Source organism: Oxyura jamaicensis, chromosome 6 (assembly GCF_011077185.1).
Source record: "Oxyura jamaicensis isolate SHBP4307 breed ruddy duck chromosome 6, BPBGC_Ojam_1.0, whole genome shotgun sequence".
Lineage (NCBI taxonomy): Eukaryota > Metazoa > Chordata > Aves > Anseriformes > Anatidae > Oxyura > Oxyura jamaicensis.
In genome coordinates, this window is record NC_048898.1 from 7,799,874 (window position 1) to 7,807,944 (window position 8,071).

Below are 8,071 nucleotides of genomic sequence, written 5' to 3' on the forward strand. Positions count from 1 at the left end.
CTCCAGTTTGTTTGTAGTCCATCTCACTTAGATTTTCTTTTTATTCAGCCAGACACAAATAGTCTTGGATTTATTTTCTACCTTCAGTTTTTAGGTGCTTCTTGGAAATCAATAAGATGTAACGATTAAGAGAGGGGAGTATAAGCTGGCAAATATCAGATATCTCAATGAGAAACTTCAGAAGAAATTACCTAATATCTTTGGCTTTCATATTACTCACAGTGAGGATGAGAACAGCCTCCTGACTTACAGAACTATGTAAGGGTTAATATTTGCCAAACTTTTGAAAATATTTAAATATAGACTATGGGGAAGAATAAATTTGTGTTGTTATTAATGTAAAGAATGGATGAACTAAGCACTGTGACAGTAGCTCTATGTTAGCAGAATGATTTGAATACATATGACTATAATGTATTTTTATTAAAAGTGTTTTTAAAAGGTGGCTGCTAGCTCCTGAAATGAAAGTGCTCGTCTTAAGTCGTTATTGTCATCACTAAAGAACTTCTAGTAAGCTTTGCTTCTGGAGGAGCACACAGAGGCTAAATATTCTAATTTGTAAAGTCTGCATTAGGCTGAAGTCAGAGAAGCTGCTAGAACTATTTAGCATCCTGATGCAGATACAGCAGCTGTCATGTGGGGGATTGAGGGTGGAAATGGACTTGGCGCAATAATCTATGGATTCAGTGATCTCAGGCACTCACATGAGCAGTTCTTCCAGAGGAATGGAAGCAGAACTTCCCAGTGCCATAATCAGGACTTTTCTGTAACCTGCCTTTATGGTCATCACAGTTTATGTCAGTAGCAACACAGGAGAAAAGAGATGAAAGGAAAACAAGATTTAACTTAAGCCCAAAACAAAAATCAAACCAGATTCAGCTGTTATAAATGAAGCCTTTCTTTCAGGCTGGGAGAAGCTCACACCCTCCTCTTGTCCCACAGCCAAGGCTTCATTGAAGACTTAAGGTGTAAAAGAGGCATCCTGAGCCCGGCTTCCCTCCCATTCCCATTCCATCCCTCACCGAGCAGTTGTGCTGTCATTCACCAGTGCCAGAGGATGAAGACGAACAACTCTCTGCAGTAACCTGAGTTGATGCTACTTCTGAACTACAGCCCTTTGTGCAGCCAAAGTGCAATAAAACAACCATTTCAAATAGGGAAAGGGCAGAGACAAAACTTAACTTTGTATTTCTGAAGTGTCAGAAGAGCTGGGCAGTAATAAATGGGCTCCTGGGAAAGCAAAGCATCCCATATTCATCGGTCCTCTTTGCAATCAAAGGGGCACAGGCTCAGCAGCAGCCACACTGTCTCGGCAGGGAGAAGGCTGCCAACCCAGCATTCGTAACAGCAAGCTCAGCACTGGCCGAACGGGCTGTCAGATCAGTGCTAAAGCAAGTGTGGATTAAAAACTTAAAAGTAATATGAAGACTTACACGCTTTTTCCAGAGCCCATTTTTTTTCAAGGGAAAGACAGGCTTAAGCTGGTTTTAGGATGGCAAAATGATGTCACATCTCATGTCAGACATGACTCCAGCATCTGAGCTTTTTATACCAAGTTTTCAGACTGTTTTTTTTCACTTTCTGTTAACATACTGGAAGAGAAAAACAAAACAGAAACAAACAAAGAAGCAGTAGATAAATGAGAAGAAAAAAAAAGAATAGGGAGAAAGAAAAGACAAGCTCAAGTATGGATGGGAATAATACCACTGTGGGATTTATTAGCTGAGTCTGCTGACATTGGTTTTCTCTTCTGCAACGATTTGTTTTCTCTTCCTCTGTAAACCCTTGACTGAAGAAGTGTGGTTAAAGGCACCTCAGGTGATCTTCCAAGTCTTTGCCTGAGCAAGGTGCCAGGCTGGAGGTGTAAAGGTCCCAGAGGGCATGAAGCCCTTGCCACTGGAAGTAGTGAGGATTGTCCTTTACATGGAGCCAGCTGGGCAAACACATCTTCTCCTGTCCAAGGCTATTTGCTGTGGCTCCCACACATCTGCCTCCACTTCTGGCCACAAGCCCTGAGCAGCAGGGAGCTGGCACAAGCCGCTGGTGGACATGGAGTCAGAGCAGAGCCACAGCAAAGCAGGGGTGATGCTGGCATCCTGAGGACGATATGCTTCAGAAGGAAGGGGAGAGGAATACAGGAGTTATCCACTCCAACGACTGCAGCAGGGATGGAAACAAGCAAAAACTAACATCTTAATGTATTCTAAGCCACTACTGCATGGCGATACCGTCAAGCATTCAGCATGTGAGGCTAAAACAAAGCTATGTAAAATTACCAACATCCATCTGATGAGCTTTGTGGGGAAGTCAGCAAATCCAGATGAAATTCATGCTATACAAATCACTGTAAGAACTTGTGGCAGTTGGGGTGGAAGGGGATTATTGCTACTGCTTTTTGTAGAAATCTCTTTGTCTGCACCACATGTTAGCGGAGAAAAGTGAGAAACATCTATTCTTAGCCAAAGATTTCTTTTGTACATATGCATTCAAGCATTGCAATCTTCTAAACATTTCAGCTTTTTGCTCCCCTTTCTAAATCTTCCAGGTTACAATATGGTTATGATATGATAGGCAAGATGTGATTATTATATTTTGCCTCTATCGCCTTCTCTCCAAAAACCTGTGAAATGAAACATTACATAGGTAAGTGATCTGCATGCTTGATATTTTCATTCAATAAACAGAAAAAGGAAAAAATGAAAACAGAGGAAATTGTGATTCATGGAATCCCTTTGTTCTGTTGATCTTATACACCGAGTAGTAAGTACTTTGCTCGTGTTAAGAAAAATCACTTCTCATTCCGTGTTTCTTCAAATACGTAGTGTTTTTATTGCAGGAGTGAGACATCACTTAGAAGCTGGATGTTTATCCAGCTCCCACATTTAGTTTTGTGTACTGCTGTTATTGCCAGTGCAATTCCCAAGAATTATACCGTCTGTTTCCACAGTTGGGTGGGAAATTTTTCCATCTCTGCTTTTTACTTAGTCTGCTTAGTCATTTATATTGTAACAGAGCAGAGGAGCAGATGCTGTGCTGGAGGACGTGTGTGGAACTGGGTTGTCCAAAGTAGAATTGTGCAATTACAGTAGCCAGAGACCTGACCCTGATTTTTATTATTGTTTTCCCCCTATGGAAGTGGTTTCCAAGGTCAGTTTTCACTAGGCTTATTCAAATACTACTAAGCTAAGAAACACTGCAGTAAATTTTTACTGAAACTGCATTGAAATCCATGTTCTACCTTCCCATCAAAACTTCATCAAAGTCCATACTTTCCCTGCAAACTTTACCTTTCTGTTAATTCTTCATTTATGTAACTGCACATATTTCTTTTTTAACCAATACTTTTTCCCTTTCTACTTGTATCTACCTGATTTATGCCTCAGTTCTGTGTTTGTGGTGCTATCAGTTTGTTTTTTTTTTTAGTGAAGATGCAATCAATTGCATCTGAAGATAGCAATCAATTGATGCAAGCTCAGGGAAACGTGAGGGCATGATGATAGGTCTTTACCCTCTAGCCAGTTCATACACATTTGCCACGGTCTCACCCAGGTCAGTATGTGGCAGTCAGGCACTCAAGGACTCACAATTTCTTCACATAAGACCTTCCTTTAAATATCATCCAAACACAGACCACATAAAGCTAAGTTATGAGAGCCCTTGGGGAATCTTATTATCCTCTGAGCTTGAAAACTATCGTTTCTATCCTATTCTCAAGAATAATAGGAAACCTTATTTCCTAGCAGCTGCTGGAACTGTAGAGTGATGCAGTGGCTTTTGGTCTAGGGTTATTCTTACATCAATCATAGTTTCTCTGAGAAAAACAAGGTGAGGCCAGCCCTGCCAGTAGTCTGTTCTGGAAAAGGCCCTGTCTCCTCCTTATCTTTGACCAGCCATTGCAGTTTTGAGCTATCTGCTTGTTGCTAATAATTCTGAACAAAATTACTTCAGCATTTGCAATACAAGAAGCATTGATCAGCAAGCGATGGAAGGTCGCCCATATCTTTTCTTGCACTACAAGATGGAATCTGCCTTACATTTATGTAATGTCTTCCCTAACAGTTCTAATCTGTCTATCTCGAAACATTGCTTATTCATGTATTTCATACAAATATGTTTATTACATTTTGGGGAGGAAAAATCTTACCTACAAGCATTTCCATAATCAGATTGGATGCTGAGAGGTACCCGGAGTGCTTGACAATTTATGTATGTTTAAGGGTACTCAATTACACCATGCACTGCAAAATTAACAATACTTACAACCCAAATATTTATCACAAGAGCACTGAAGTATTTTCCTGGTTGAGCAGATATGATGGTGTTGTAATGGCAAAGCATGAATGGTTCTGAACATCTTGAAGTGGCAGACTGAGAAGCTGCAATATTTCTCATTTTGTACATTGATAAACAGAGCTGCATTATGAACACTTCTCCTCCTGGTGGGAAAAGATTTGTTTCTACTAAGACTGCTGCCTCCACCACCTTAGTCTGAAAATAATAATAATAATAATAATAATAATAATAAAATGTTCTCAGGTAAGCCTGAAAGCCTTCAAGATAAAAGCCAGCAAGATGAATGAGCACAGAAAAATCACCACAGAAGCTGAGCTTACTTTTTCAGTAGCTCAAAATGGGATTGAATCCTTGCCCTGAACATCTCGAGATGACCATGAAAAGAGTAAAAGGGAGATTAGAAATGCAGATTTTTTTATTATTATTATTTGCATCTGAATGATTCAGATGGCTTCTTTCCTAATGAGAGATTCTTGGAAGAGGAACAATTGCTCTTTCTCTGTACCACATTTTTTCAGATACATGTCGCGCCCTGCATTCAAGAGCCACCAAAAGATTTTGAAAAGCATGGTTTCTCTGTGCTGCCTCATGTTTGGTTTTCCTTTTAGGCTTTATAGATCTCTTGTAAGCATTGCTCCTGGGAGTAAGTCAAGCAGTTTAAAGAAACCAAAGAAACATGACTGTGAAGAAAAGATTACTAAGAAAAGCAATGAGAGATACAGAACACCCCTGTGATATTACAGCCCAGAGCCCAGGGTGGAGGTCATTTTGCCATTTTGTTTGCTGCAACTGTCTGTGAGGACATGGGAGGAAAGGAAAAAGAGAAAGAGATCCGGAAAACCCCAAACAACATTTAGGAAGCTGGTAATATATAAAAAAAGAAGTTTATGTAGAAATAATTGGCTGTATGATGAAAGTCCAACATGTACCTGAGCAAGGTTTCAAGGGAAGGCAATGTGAGATGAGAGAACATCAGTGCTGGAGTACCTGTCTGTTCTTCTGGAAACTGAAAGCATACAATGGGAATACCATAAGCTGGGAGGAAATGTTATCTACATCTGAGATATGTGATCACAGTCTGGAAGTGTTTTAGAAGTCTAACCTTCAGAAACTTGGTGCAGGACACTGAAACTGGTCTCCTTAGGACAAATCAGTGGTACATTTCTTCTAGGATATTTTACGTGGGTTAGCAGGAAAATGACAAGATATAAATCTCTTGAAGACAACCATTAGAGATAATTGAGAAATAGATGATACAAGGAATGATGAACTCACTAGCTGATACTGAATTCACATTCATCTGTCTCATCAAGATCTATAATTATACAAAATTACAAATTAAGTGTACTTTCATTAGGCTCACGTAAAAGGAAATGGCTTTTCTAATGATATCAGTAAATTTGCACTGGAGGCCCCTCAGTACCTGATCCAAATCTTTTCTGGCAGCTTAAAAGGGGCCCCTTTACCTTTTAAAGGTGAACTGGAAGACCTGAACCCCACAGTAAATTTGAAAGCACATTAAGCAAAACTAATTACACTGAATCCTCCCCATAGCCTATCTCATGTTTTCTCTCTGCCTCCAGGGCTCCTGTGTCTCATTTGTGAAGTAAATTAAGGCCATTGTTCTGGGATAAGCCACTTGTTTAAGCTCTTGAGCTCAGTCTTGGGTAAAAAAGTGGAACACTAAAATCTAAATAAATAAACAGAGTTATTTTGTCTCTGCTTTTGCATAATAATCTTATCATTCTCTATCAAACACTTCTCTTTCTTCTATCCCCACAAGTCTCATACTGTTCAGTCAAACAATTTAAAGTACGTGCAGAGAAGAGTTCAGAGAGAATTCTGTGATTCTATGAAGAGTAAAGGAGAGAAACAAAAATGTTTCTCTGAAATATTGCCTGACACTTCTCTGAATTGCCTGGATTCTTCTCTTGGTGTCAAATGCAGGCAAGACCCACACCTGGATGTAAAGCTTGAGACCAAATCCACCGAAACTTGGAGTAAATGTTTAACACAGCACAGAAATTATTGCAGTCAGTTTATGTTTCTATTGCTTAATGCCAAGCACTCTGTGAAATACCTGCCTGTAGCGGACCGCTGTACAGGGCAGGCCCCACAGCTGGGCAGTGTCTCATTGCCATGTTTGTGTTATCTTCTCTTAGTGATGGTGGAACCAGGTAGCCCTCTTCAAATCATCTTGAAATAGTTTACTTTGTTTTCCTTGGTTTTACAAGTAAGTCAAAAACAACTTTAGGAAAGTTTTAATGTTGCAGAAGTAAACTCTCATATCTAAAAAGTGCCAGAATTAATGAAAGCAACATCAACATCAGAGCCTTGCCTACCTGCCTTAAGAAAATCATTACCGTGTATACCTCAGGAAACTGCATTCATGGAGAGTTATGCAGCGGGACAGAGAGCTGCATCTTGCAGCTGTATGCAGTGTCTGAAGAGAGCTGAGAAAAAAAAATGTATGAGTAATATGAGTGATGAGATTATTATTAAAGTAGTGTTTTGAAAGCTGGGAACTTAAGGGATTGTAGTTTTGCACTGGCTTCACTGGAGTCATGATTTCATCCAAGAAATCTAAGTCAATTAAAATACGCTGAGCCATTATGCCAATGAGATAACTGTAGAGTTAAAAGAATGACACGTTTTATCAGATGTAATGTGTACTCATATATAAGGAAAAGCGTAATTCCTTAGATATCTTAACTGTAGGCTGCAATGAAAAAAAAAAAAAAAAAAAAAAAGAGGACATTTATAAAGCCGTAATGTCAGTATTTTCTGATTCTTGATATCTTTTGCTCAGCTTTAAAATACCATACTTTCCTATGGAATTTACCCTGAAATAAAACAAATATCATAGCTGCAGAATCCTTTACTACACAGAGATATCATAGGCAAGCAAGGGTCTCTCAAAGGTTGGTGAAATCAAATATGTATCGGACATCAGTCTAATTCCATTAAAATAGAGTTTTAGAAAAGATGACAAAAATAATCCCTTCTTGCCAGAAAATTCCCTTTTGCCACATCCTCCTTGGGTTGCATCATGCAGCTCATTTTCTTCCTGTAATCCTACCGGTCTCCTGTGTACTGCAGTTAAACAAAATGGAGGATTATGAAAGCAAGGAGCTAAAACCAAATAGGCAATTTGCAAATATGAACCGAATCGGGGAAGGGATTGGATATAAATATTGCTTCAGCTGAGGAAATATTAATTTTCTCTGTTTTCTAAAAGAAGAGAAACACCACGAAGAAAAGCAGAAGTCAAGGTGTGAAAGGACAAAGGAAGGAGAGGAGTGTGCCCTCTTACTCCTCATGCAAAATGTAGGAAATATTGTCAATATTTAAAACCTTTTTTACTTACTGCTACGAACAGAATGCTATCAGCAGTCAATCTGGAAACAAGACATTTCAATTTTCAGCACAAACCCTAGATTTTTGCCTTCCTAAGTGCCAAAAATGGTCTGTGTAAATATGCTTTGCTCTCAGCAGTTTGCAGATGAGCAGCAGGCAGCTTCTGGTTTCTGCACACTGTACCTGAGAAGCCCATCACTTATTAATAGCTCCGTTGACAGAGTCATCTGGAGCCCCCTTCATTGCTTTAAATCTAGATTTATCCCATGGTACCTCTAATTGATCCAAACTTGGGTTCTATGCTATTCCCAAGAATCTGTATTAGGGCTTACATTTTTGTAGCCATTCCTCAGCATACTAGGTTCTATGTAGTTAGAAAACCTAACTATATGCTTCAGAGGCGTTTTAATTCCTCAAAATA

General features: G+C 39.3%; 1 long non-coding RNA gene across 1 annotated transcript; it reads right to left on the reverse strand.

Annotated features, from left to right (window-relative positions):
• Positions 1-3,641: 3,641 nt before the first annotated feature.
• LOC118168862 lies at positions 3,642-5,480 on the reverse strand. Its single transcript, XR_004751824.1, has 2 exons — positions 5,396-5,480; positions 3,642-4,488 (listed from the first exon to the last, which is right to left on the reverse strand). It is a non-coding gene; the product is annotated as an uncharacterized LOC118168862 (long non-coding RNA).
• Between the last annotated feature and the right edge of the window lie 2,591 nt (positions 5,481-8,071).